We start from the raw sequence: 12,917 nt of genomic DNA on the forward strand, positions 1-12,917 counted from the left end.
CTCTTGTGAATTCAAATTCCTAAATAAATGCATTGTTGTTTAACTTCGTTTAAAACAATGCACACATTTAGGGGGAGCTCACCATATCTTATAGAATTCAAAACCTTTCTCATATATCCTTGTGTATACTTTAATCAGGTTGTCATCAATCACCAAAAAGGGGGAGATTGAAAGTGCATCTAGGCCCCCTAAGTGGGTTTTGACTTATTGATGACAAAACGATTAAAGAACTAACATGTTTTGTGAGTATTGAACAGGTATGAGCATTAGTTGTGAAGGTAAATGACGTTTGACGCCCGTTGAAACAATTGAAGAATCAACGAAAAATACAAGATAGGGTTTAAATTCATTTTACTTTTGAAATTGAGTCTAGGGTAGATTTTTTCCTAGATGGATGGATTCATTTGCTTGATTAGTGTCTCAATGCTCAAGAAATCCTTTAGAATCACCCAGTTGAGAGACACATTCACTCACGGACACGAAACTCTTTCTGAAAATCTTCAGAGTCCGGAGTCTCCGGTGTTCACCGGATACTCCGGTACTCAACGTTCAGCCGGAGTCTCCGAGTTAGCCTCCGGCAGAGAGTCTCGGTTACGGTTTAATCTTTTCAAAAAAAAAAAAACTAGAGTCTCCGGTGTTCACCGGATACTCCGGTAAAATGTTTAGTGTGCAGTCGGAGTCTCCGAGGTAGACTCCGGCAGAGGCTCTCGGTTAGCTTTTAATCTTTTTGATAAAAAGAAGTAAAGACCAGAGTCTCCGGTGTTCACCGGATACTCCGGTACCTGGAGATGCCGGAGGATCCGGCTAGTCTCCGGACTTAGTCTGTTTTGGAAAATCTGTCAGGTCTGGAGACTCCGGTGTTCACCGGAGACTCCGGTAATTAAACAGAACTGTAACGGCTAGTTCTGACACGTTCGTGACCGTTCTGACGCCGTTTTTGGAATTAGGACCGGAGACTCCGGTGTACACCGGATACTCCGGTAAGCTCTGACAAAAACAGTAACGGCTAGTCTGTGAGAGAGGGCTATAAATGCCCCCTCTCTCCATAGCATTTAGAGCTTGCTGTGGCTGGTTTCCTTGAGACCTCTTGAGCACTTTAAGAGCATTCAAAGCCCCTCCAATCATCTCTAGAGCCAAATTTGCACAAATTTGAGAGTGTGTGTTTGGAGAGGGTTCAAGCCACTTGAGCATTGATTTCTTCATCGAGCATTTACTGCGATCATCTCCCTTGAAGCTTTGGGTTTCTAGAAGGAAAGGAGTCGCCCGAAGAGCACCCAAAACTTGTGGTGTGCCTCGGGAAGTTTGTAAGCATCTTCATATTGAGTAAGAATTTCTAGCTTGATCTTTGTGGTCGCTAGAAGAGGATAGGGTTGGAGAAGACCCGGCTCTTTGTGAGCTCCTCAACGGAGACGTAGGCACTTCTTTGTGAGGTGGCCGAACTCCGGGATATATATTCTCGTGTTCTTACTTGCGAAACTTACTTGATCGTGTGTATTTGGTAATTTGTCATTTAAATTGCTATAGTATCAATCTTGCTAGTTTTAAGTGTTATTCTAGCTTAGTAATATCTACTTGACCTAGTGCAACTCTTAGAATCTAGTTGTGGCCTTTAGTTCAAATTTATTCTGAAAATTTCCTGTCAGGCCGGAGACTCCGGACTAGACTGGATACTCCGGACCATACCGGAGTATTCGGACTTCACCGGAATATCCGGCAGTTTAATCCACTGTTTTTTTAGTTTTAATTTTCAGAAAAGCCTATTCACCCCCCCCCTCTAGGCACTTTCAGTGGGCTGTGTCCGAAGCGGTGCACTGGAAACCTGGGACCGCTGAAGGACATTGTAGTCAGGTGTGCCCCCGAAGAAGTCCCAGACGATGTCGTATGCGGTGTCGGGGCCAGCCTCATCCTCCTGACTAGGGTAGGAGGACTGTGAAGGCTCGGCAGGCGTCTATGTGTACTGGCTGGAGGGGCCTGTGAACAAATAATCACGTTAGATACGAACAATATGGTTTTGAAAGTAGTAAAAAATGTATCATTGTACCTGCGTGGTACGACGGTGCAGCAGAAGGAGGCCACGTTGACGTGCCGTAGTACGTTGCCGGGGGGGTAGGGCGTGGGGCCGCCGAAGATGGACTGGCCTCATCACCAAAGTAACCTGAGCACAGTTCTAACTTATTCTGCCGAAAGTATTAGAAAGTAGGAAGAAGAGTTCCCGGAGTACCTGACTGTGGATGCACAGGGCTCGATCTGCGAGGCTGCGTCGAGACTTGTGCAGACGGACCTAATGAATGTTTAATAACAATAAGTAAAGGATATTGGTCAATATTATTCAAAAGTATAATTCGTACCATGTTGCTCGGACCCTCCAGGACGTGATAGAAGGGGTCATGTGGGTGCCGACACTGAAGAACGTCGGTGCACATCAGACGGTCGAGACGACTCGGCGTGTACACCACTCGTCCTAGGAGGCAGCCCTGCTACATCTGTGCTAGATCGGCAGGAGGTGAGCTTCAAGGCGCGCGTCGTCTTGTCGAAAACCCGTCTAATGAAGCTCGCAACATCCGACGCACTTAGGTGATGCCCTTGCCGGACGCGTTCCATGGCAGCAGCTGCATCCCTATTTACGTCATAAATGATATCTGTCTGCGGAAATGAACAAAAGTGAACAATTGAAGTATACGGTTATGTTCATTCAATATTGAATACGGACTTGAAAAAGTTACTTACTGCTAAAGCGGCGTCCTCGTCCCAATGCACCGGGTATGTCTCTGTTGTCGATGCGACGTGGGCCCGGACATCCTCAGGGGTGTACGTGACACATGTGCGAGTACGTGGCACGTACCACCGTAGGTACTCCCTGAAGTTCCCCTCGTTGTGGGGACGCGCCTCATCAACGACGTCCTGTAGCGCTTGGGCCCATGCTGCCACGTAAGGGGTCAAGCGCTCCGCCCAGAGGTTGCCAGCTGGCTGCCTTTCCGCGTGTACCTGCATTCATACCACGGCAAATGTAAGTGAAACTGAACTGAAGGTTGCTCAAACTATAACTTTGCAAGTGTACCTGTGGACTTGCAAGGGGACGGTACAGATGGGGACGACCGGGAATGCCTGGTGATGGCCAAACTGCCGCATGACGCGGTGCGGTGAGTACTCTTCGACGTAGATGTCGAAGACAAGGGGCGTCTTGGTGAGCCAGTACTCCTCGTCGCGGGTGCACAAGGGTGACAAACCCAACCCTGCCCGTGTATGCACGGACCGAACGCTGTATGGCTCCCATACCACATCGTTGGGACGTAGCCTGTCAATTGGGTACGAAAATGCTCGTACGCGCTGCGAGGCTGCTCGTGGGCCCAGTGTGGCTGAGTGACAAACATGAATACAAATATTCAGCGACTAACATAGTACGAACGAAACTGTTAATGTAAAATACGTACCCGTCGATGACACCACAGCGAGGCCATTGTGGGCGCGTCCTCGTCCATCTCGCCGTACCATTCCTCTGGGTACGGGGAGCGATCCACCATCGGCCTGCCTATGGTGAAATGCTCGTACGACCATAGCTGAAGAAGAAGTGGACACCCGGCGAAAGTGGCTAGTGCCTCCTTCTTCGTGCATGCGTCGCAGAGCGCCTGATACGTCGCAGCAAGAACAGCGGATGCCCAGCTGAACTGCGGTACGTCCTCCGCATCAGCGTCCGCTATCGACCGGGCGTACGGCACAAGTGTCCTCGTAACCAGGTGGCCTTGGCCACTAGTGAACATCACCCATCCAAATAACCAAAGGAGGTAGGCCTCCAAATGTCTCGAGACCGCGTATGCGTTGGCGTGTGAGTGGGTGTACGTCGGCTGCAAAAATGACTGGTGTCAGAAAGGATCATTACGACATACTTTGTTAGTATTCCATAGGTTCCATGTTACCGTACTTGGAACTGTAGGATCCACTTCTTCGTTGGCCCTCGTGCATCGGATAAGAACTCAGGCACGTAGGGGGTGCGTTCGCCTTTCGCTCCACCGGCCCAAATCGTTGATGCATGTCGTTGATCCAGTCATCCTGCATATTGATGACCCCAACAGCCGCTCCCGCGCAAGGAAGGCCTAAGAGGTAGGACACGTCCTGCAGGGTCGGGGTGATCTCTCCGCACGGTAGGTGGAACGTATGTGTCTCCGGCCTCCAACGGTCGACCAGTGCTGCTATCAGCAACCGATCGAAGTAGAAACGACGGGCTGCAACCTCGGGGTTCTCCGTCAATCGGGCCTCGACCAACCGGCAAAGCGGTAGGAGTCCGGCCGCTGCCGACCTATAAGTATTGCAGTACATCAATAATATGTAACAATAGTAGTGATATGACAATTTCGTATCAAATTTTGTTAGTACCTGTGGGTCCATCGCTCGTCTACCGTCAGCAGCTCTCCGGGGCCTCGTGGGCGAAACACTCCTAGCTCCGTCTGGTGCTCGGCGGATAAGAAGCTGCGATGCTTCTTGTCCACGGCAGGGTCCAAAAGCTCCGGAGTCGAAGGGTGAGCCATCTCTGCATTTGAAAGGCATGTACATTAATACATTGATAAATAAATGCAACAACAATATACTTTCAATGCAAATTACCTATATGCGAAATTAACTATATGCGAAATTAACACATATTAAAATGGTACAAAACTAGCTGAACACACATGAAGCTCACCTAGACAACAGGTGCATCACCGCCTGCAGTTTTGGGATAATATTTGTAAGTGTGACCTATTTCATTGCACTGACTGCATCGCTTGATCCTAGGGCTAGCCTCGGATTCATCCATATCGTTGCGAATCCGACGAGTTTGTCTTCGCCCCGGTGCGTTCTTCATCTTTCCCAAATCAGGCACATATATTCTTGCAGGCCCTGGGTTACTTGTAAAAGTGTCAACAATGCCGTAACCATACAGCTCCTGGTTCCATGTGTTCAATACTTGATCTTTCATGAAATATTGTGACACATATTGCCTTGGAAGCATATGGTGCTCCGCGCACGCAGCTATGACGTGTGTATAAGGTTTGTGGAGTAATTGTGGCTTTTGACAACTACATATGCATGTCCTACTCCTTAGCACACACTCTTGAACATGCCGCTCCCGTCTACCCCCCTCCGACCCTTATCCCGACACAGGACACTGAACCTGTGCTCTGCAGTGCCCTCTTGATTTGCGCGATGCATGTGAGCCTTCCTATTTGCCTTCTCCATGTACTCACACAGCATCCGATCGTAAAGCATACGATTGTCCTCCATTACAACCTTAGCAGCTGCATACCGATCAATGAAGTACTTGCAGGTCCCATGCAAAATGCCTTCTACAATTCCAACTAGTGGTAGGGACCTCATTCCTCTCATGACCCAGTTATAAACCTCTGCAAGGTTTGTAGTCATTACTCCATACCTGGCACCACCACTGTCGTACAGCAAAGCCCATTTTTCATTCGGCTCATTGCGTATCCACTGTGAAAAGCTCCTAATAGATGAGCCCGATCTCCTTACAATCTGCGGAGTATCGGTTGGGAGAGAACCGAGAGCTATTGGTTCCTCACCGTTAGGTGCAGCCTCCGCAGTTTGTTTAAGAGTCAGTTCATCAAGTCTTGCCCATAATGCGTTGAACTTACGTTGCTGGTTCTGACTGTACAACTTCTTGAAGAGCTTCATTAATTCTTTATTTTTAAACTGTCTGTAGAAGTTCGCACCCACATGGCGCATGCACCACCTGCTTTTGAGATCTGGCCACTGTACTGGTACACCCCGTCGCACGCTACCGTGTTGCATATCCAGCAAAGCCTGCAACAATCCTGCATGTCTATCATGAATGAGACACACATCTGGTCGGTCAAGAACAATTGCATGCTTCACCCGCTCTAGGAACCAATACCAGCTGTCCCCGTTCTCACTCTCCACGAACGCAAACCCTAGTGGCAGGACTTGGTTGTTACCGTCGACCCCTATTGCAGACAAAATCTGCCCTTTGTACTTTCTAGTCAGGAATGTTCCATCTAGGCATATGATGGGTCGGCAATATCTAAATGCTTTGATAGTTGCACCGAATGCAAAGAAAGCATGCTGCAACACTCTTTTTCCACTGTACTCCACATCAGTAGAGGGGTAATGCTTAATATCATAGTAGCTGCCTGGATTTCTTGCACAAATTGTGGCTAATTGACGAGGTAGATTGTGATACGAATCTTCATATGTACCAAACCTCATCTCAATAGCCTTTTGTTTCGCCCTCCATGACTTCGCATAGTTTATTGTGTACTGGAACCTTTGCTCAATAGCACGGATTATTGATCGTGGCTCATACCTTAGGTTGTCCACAATCTCTCTGTACATAACATTTGCAATGAAAGCAGAAGATAGGTTCCGGTGGGCGAACTCTATTTCCTCAATGTGACAATTATGTTCCTTAACTATTGAGCATTGCCAGTAGTCTGCTCATTTCCCTCTGAATGCGTGCACCCGCCAAGGGCACTGAGGAACCAAGCACTTCACATCATACTCTCTTTTACTTGATTTAACAACCTTGAATTGCCTACGAAGAGACAACGACCAGAATTTCACTGTATCAATAATTGCCTCTTTTGTAGGGTACATAGCACCCTGTGACACCTCATTCTCATGGTACTGTCACGGTGTCTGGTCAGCCTTGCTAACCACCAACTTCGAAAATTCTTGATCCCGCCACTCTGCAGGAACTGGAGCATTAGCCTCCTCATCAGACGAATCCCCATCGGCAAGGCCTTCCTCCAACTCTTCAGCCTCCAAATCCATATCTTCAATGATGCTAGGGATGTGCTCCCCTTCATCAGCTACACCCATCGGCTGCAGCTCTGGAACATCACCATCCTTCTCCCTGGACCCTACATTAGCCGCCTCTGACTCATCTTCCACTGCCTCACTTGGTCCTGCTACTGCTTCTGTAGAGTTCACCTCATTTTGATCTTTCAAGTACGCCTCAGCTAATAAAACAAGCGGCAGGCCACGTTCACAGCATATATCTACATACTGCCTCCAAGTTGATGTGGCTTCGATGGGAACAAGCTCACCAAAGTATCCCTGACTAGCACGGCTCAAAACAGCTTTCAACTTCAGCTCATATTGCTGCGGATCTAGTTGGAAAAACCGCATGAGCCATTTGCATACACCCACAATAGTCCTCTCATTAGCCTTACTAAGTCCCTTCATGACATGACGAAATCCAGAGAGATCTACACCATTGGGACCGTACCTAATTTCACCCTCACCATAATATATCTGAAAAATTAATTTGTCTGCCATCCTTGGAAACACCCGCAAATATAACCCATGTTAAGACAACAAACTATATTTCTGATTATCGGATAAAATAGTTTTTAAATGGTACCCTTTGTTCGCAAATTATTATCAAATGTTGCCTCATACGTCCACAGGTACAAATAATATACTAAAAACTATATACTACAAATAACATACGGAAAATAATGTACTAAAAATAATATACTAAAAATAATATACTAAAAATAATATTCTATATTTAACTGCTATCGTACCATTTTCTAACTAAATTTGACAATTTTCTAAACCCTAAGTCATAAATGTCTAAAATCTATGTCATATACTACTACTGAACTAATTAACAAAAATAAAAAGGGAAAAAAATTTACCTGAATTTTTTCTTCAAATCCACAGCCCAAATGCAGTAGGGCTTCACCGACCTCCCTTCCTCCCCTCTCCCCTCCTCTCTACTTCCCTCTCTTCTCAAATTTCACTTTTTTCCGAATTTTATGAGGTTTTCCCTATTTTTTGGGCTACTTATAGCCGAGAGGGCGCGGGGGGTTGGTGCGGCGCGGCGGGAGCCCTTACCACCCCCTGAGAGGGCGGTAAGGAGCTCTACCCGCCCCCTTACCGTGTGGGCCGGGCGGGAAGGCCCCAGCCGCCCTCTGAGGGGGCGGGTAGGCCTACCGCCCTCTCAGGGGGCGGTTAGGACCCCTAACTGCCCTCTCAGAGGGCTGCAGGCGCCTAGTTCTGTAAATATTTTCCCCGGTAATCTATTTATTTAAATTTTAACTAAAAAAAATATAAAAATAAAAAAAACTCACAACCTCACCATCACATCTTTAGGCCTCGATAGAATGTCTCCTGTGCGCCTGGGCCTTCTCTTCCGCGTGCGAGGCCACACCCGGGCTTGGGCAGTGCCTTGCGCTTTAACGTCCTAACTCCGTCTTTGGGCCGCCATGCTCCCGAGCTCACTAGGCCGTATCTCCAACTCCGTGCATGTGTCACACCAGCGAACGCCTGGGTTGCCATGCACCACATTGTGGGCTGCGCTCCCTGGCCCAGTGTTGTGCGCCTGACCTTCAATAGCACACACGCACCTCTATGAACAATCTGTACTTCTTTGCGACGTGATCCATCACGTCACATCATCTTCACCATCATGTCATAGTCCACACATCTTCATGTACGCCTCACGATGCAATTATCTTCCTCTGTATTGTTTTCTAGTCTGAACGTCCTACATGACATACTGATTATCTTAACCTCAGTTTCTTCATAAACCCAGTCTTGGTCCCTATCACTGACCACGTTCGCCCGCACGACACACCTATACATGAACAAACCAAAAACTAATTCCATACACAAGTTCTCCAAACTTGACTCATGCTAATCCGCACAATATCATAATTATGCTAAACACTTTGATTTTGCCAATTTCACAATAAAACCAATAAACACCTTTTAAGACATTAAAAAAAAACAAGAAGCAAAGTGAAAAATCAAAATATCCAAAAATGCTCTATCAAAAAAATTATCTCCCTTTCTTCAAAATAAAAAATCTCCCCCTAAGAGAAATAAAAAAGAAGAAGGAATTAAATCCCAAATTTCTGCCCCTTTGATGATGGATTCATCAAGAATATAAAAGAGACAATAATTTTTTTTATAATAAGAATCATAAATCATCTATATATGTAGCAAATACTCAACCAAGTCAAGCTATAAAAAATAATTGCACCAACACATCTACACATGTAAAAATATAGTGTAAGCACAACTCATCAAATATAATTAATAATTTAATTTCAAGTCATGGTCTTCTAATCTCAACTACTTCAATTTCAGAAAATATTGAAGCTTTTTAACTTTATTGTGCTTGAAAAACTGATTGCTTGCTTGAATGCAAATAAGATAAAATTCTTGTGTTAGAAATTATATGCATCATCACACTTAGTTTCCAACTAAGACAAGCCTATGTAAAAAGACAATCAGAAGCTTAAAACAAATGGTTTCGGTCATACACAACTTCTTCAAGGTTCATATCAAAGTGCAATGATATGCGGTCTCGTAAAAAATAAGTATAACAATACATATTAACTTGATCTTTTACGTATCAACTATGACTCAATAGTTAGCACAAAACTTTGATACTTCACATTTAGCACTTTTAGGAAAGATCAAAGCAATCAAGAAAGTTCAATCATGACAAGATTTAATGTAAGTTTTCATTACAATTAAAAAGTTATGACAAAAACTACACCATACATATATAGATATGAAGATACAAAAACCTTGTATTAACATTGCTTCAAGTATCATATATGTATAAAGTACAGTGCTTGCTACCTTTTTTATTGTTTTATATTTTTTAAAAAAATTGTAACACACAAAAAAACAAATTTATTACAAATAGTTCAAGAACTCCCCCTCAAAACAGTCCCATTGGACGTATAACCCCAAGTTCTCTCCGAAGAAAAGCAAAACAAGAAGAATCCAAAGGTTTTGTGAATATGTCTGCCAATTGGTGTTCAATATCCACATGGTGAAGTTCAACATTCCCTTTTTCTACATTGTCTCTAAGAAAGTAAAATCTAATATCAATATGTTTAATCCTAAAATGTTGCAAAGGGTTCTTAGCAATACTTATAGCACTTGTATTATCACAGAAAAGTAGAAAAGGCTCCAAATTAACCCCATAATTTTTAAATGTAGCAACTATCCAAAGAATTTATAAACAATAATTAGCAGCAACTATTGTCTATGATTGGTGAACCATCGATCTTACGAATACTAATGAATATAGGGGATATCACCTCGTGCCAAATCAAGTGCCAATGGACAGATATTTAGATAGGTTCGGGTCTTCTGAAGATAATAACCTTACGTCAGGTGTTGTTGTATTGATCTTGAGACATGTTACAAGGGGGTTGTGACTAGCCTAGATTGGATCTACAGCTAGTTGAAGGCTCCTTGTGCGTTGTATAACAAGTTATCAGTGTAGATCTTGATGTCTTTCTCTCTTGATTGCGATGCCTCCTCCGTAGGGTCACCTGGCTCTATATATATGGGGGTTACCACGTAACATTTGGACTCCTTTCCGAGTAGAACTATGTCATCCTTAAACTTAGACTTTCTTGTTTAAGGGATACTCTAATCTTGCGGGTAGTTTTCATACATCCATGGACTCCTCTTCCAAATATAATCATATGCTCCGAGTATCTAGGAGACCCTAGGGATCCGTATATGTATGAGATCATTGTATACAATAGATCTATACTACTCATCGTTAAGCCCCCATCAGTACATAAAACAAGACTGTGATGAGTCAAGAAACATCTCAACAACCTTCCCCTCCAAGTGATAGCTTGAGTCTTCGGGTAGGATGTACATCTAACCAAGTATATAGGTGTCCTCGGGTCATGTAGTCGGGATATTAGGTGTATTCCTGGTAGCTTCATGAGCCCCTGGGAAGAAATGTCATTCGAGTAGGAACTTTGGGTCAATTGATAAATATCGCACCGAATTCTTGAAATCTCGAGAAGGAGGAAACTTGACTCTTCGTCTTGCAGGTCTTTCAAAATTCCAACCATCATGGCGGAGATTTTGTGTGGTGGTGAAAGAATATTTCCTCTTTGTCGATGATTTGTGAACCGCCGATCTTACAAATTTGTAGAAGAGACAGGGGATGCTTTGACTAGATGAATCATAGAACACACAGAGGGGTTTTTATATAGGTTTAGGCTTCCCTTAGGATAATAGCCATACACTCTATTTGTCTTGTATTGATCTCTAAGACTGTTACAAGGGGGGTCCGTGGCTAGCCTATATAGATCTAAACCTAGTCAGAGACGACTTCCTTGCATGTAGTCAGGGGGGAGATAGTGATACAGATCTAACTGTGAAAGTCTTGGAGGGTCGAAGCTTCCGTAGGCTTCAATAGTGTGTAATGGCTTATATGGATCTTTAGCGAGTTGTCGTCCATAAGGTCCCCAGGTTTCGTATATATATGGGGGTGTCATACGTCCTCTAGAGTCATTCCTTCATACTCTTGGAGATAAATTTTCTTGTTTATGAGATATCCTTGGTATCTGTAGGTGTTTTTCATGCGTCTAGGCATTCCCTTCTCGGAAATAAAGATATACCCCGAGAATAATAAAACACCATGGGGTACCTGGATATGATAGTTCCATACTACTCATCTTCAAGCCACCTACCAGTATGTAAAATGAGGCTTCAATGGACCAACAACCTGGTCAGCAAATATAAGTATTTTGACCAACCACGTCATCGAGTAAACTCAGGTTCCCGATTAAGATGTCATGTCAAATTGGGTTCTCAGATCATCTATTCAGGATTATGAATGCCTCAGAGTTCTCAATTCAGTTCTCGAGAAGGTATTTCATCTGAGTAGGATTTTTGAGTGCTTGAAAAAGTATCATCCTATCCTTGAAAAGGATGAGGAAGAAAAATTTTGTCGTTGGCCTGGTTTGAAAGTTGAACTGTCGCAACAGAGATTTCGGGTAGTGGTGATAATCTTTTACCTAGCAGGAAATCTTGATGACTCTGGGAAAATGCATGTGCAAGGCAACACATTGCACTCCGTTCCCTGGGGATACTGCTTCAGCCGCTCCAGCACGCGTCAGGCATTAAATGAGATGTGATGGTAATTAGAAGACCGTGGTCTCAGGTCATGCCACGATGTCAGTCGAAGAGCCATTTTGAGAGCCGTCATGTAACACCCTAATTTTTAGTTTTTATGAATTATTAAAATTTTGCCCACAAATTAGTTCATAGCATCACCATTAGCATAGGATTAAAACGATATTTTCATAAAACAAACAAATGATTTAGGTTATATTTTGATTTGATGCATTCATACCGATTCTATAGTTGCAGTAGGCCCCTTTTTCTCTCTCTCTAAATTTTTGGGTGGAAAATGTTCCAAAAACCTGTTTGAATTCGGATTAGGTTTGATTAATAAATAGAATTTTGAAAGAAATTGAAAAGAGAAATAAAAGAAATGCAAACTGGGCCAAAACCTCTTCAAAATCCGGCCCAAACACACTTCCCCTCTCGCTCTCTCTCCTTTGGGCCGAATCCTGCTCGCCCCCTCATTTTCCCTCCATTCAGCCTGAGCCCGCGCTCCCGAGCTGGCTTGCCCTTTTTGAGCCGCCTCCACCCTCGCCAACTAGTGGACCCAGCTCAAGCCGCATCGAGCCGAGCCGCCAGCCAAGTCGAGCCCTGCCCGCACCCGGCTCCTCTTCGCCTTCCTCTGGACCGCGCCCATGCATCAATGGCCGCCGGCCATTTCTGTTTGGAACTTCAAATGCTTATAGAGATCTTTCAGAAATTTGCAGAAACACCCCTAGAACTTTAAATGCTTATAACTTTTTGCTCGTAACTCCGATTTGGGAGATCTATGCGCTCAAATTCTCGTAGTGATGTGTAGAATCTTTTTATAGGGTTTTTGCTGAGTTTAAGTATTGTTTGGTGTACTGTTCTTATGTTTGATTGTGTGCTCGTGTAGATGATTCAGTCCAAGAGCAGTTCGGGATTTTCCAAGAAGAAGACTTTGAAGGAACCCTGCATCACCTTGATGAAGGCAAGTACCTTGACCATGTTGTGAGCCCAGTTTTAATATAACGGCAGTC

Source organism: Phragmites australis, chromosome 1 (assembly GCF_958298935.1).
Source record: "Phragmites australis chromosome 1, lpPhrAust1.1, whole genome shotgun sequence".
NCBI classification, from domain to species: domain Eukaryota; kingdom Viridiplantae; phylum Streptophyta; class Magnoliopsida; order Poales; family Poaceae; genus Phragmites; species Phragmites australis.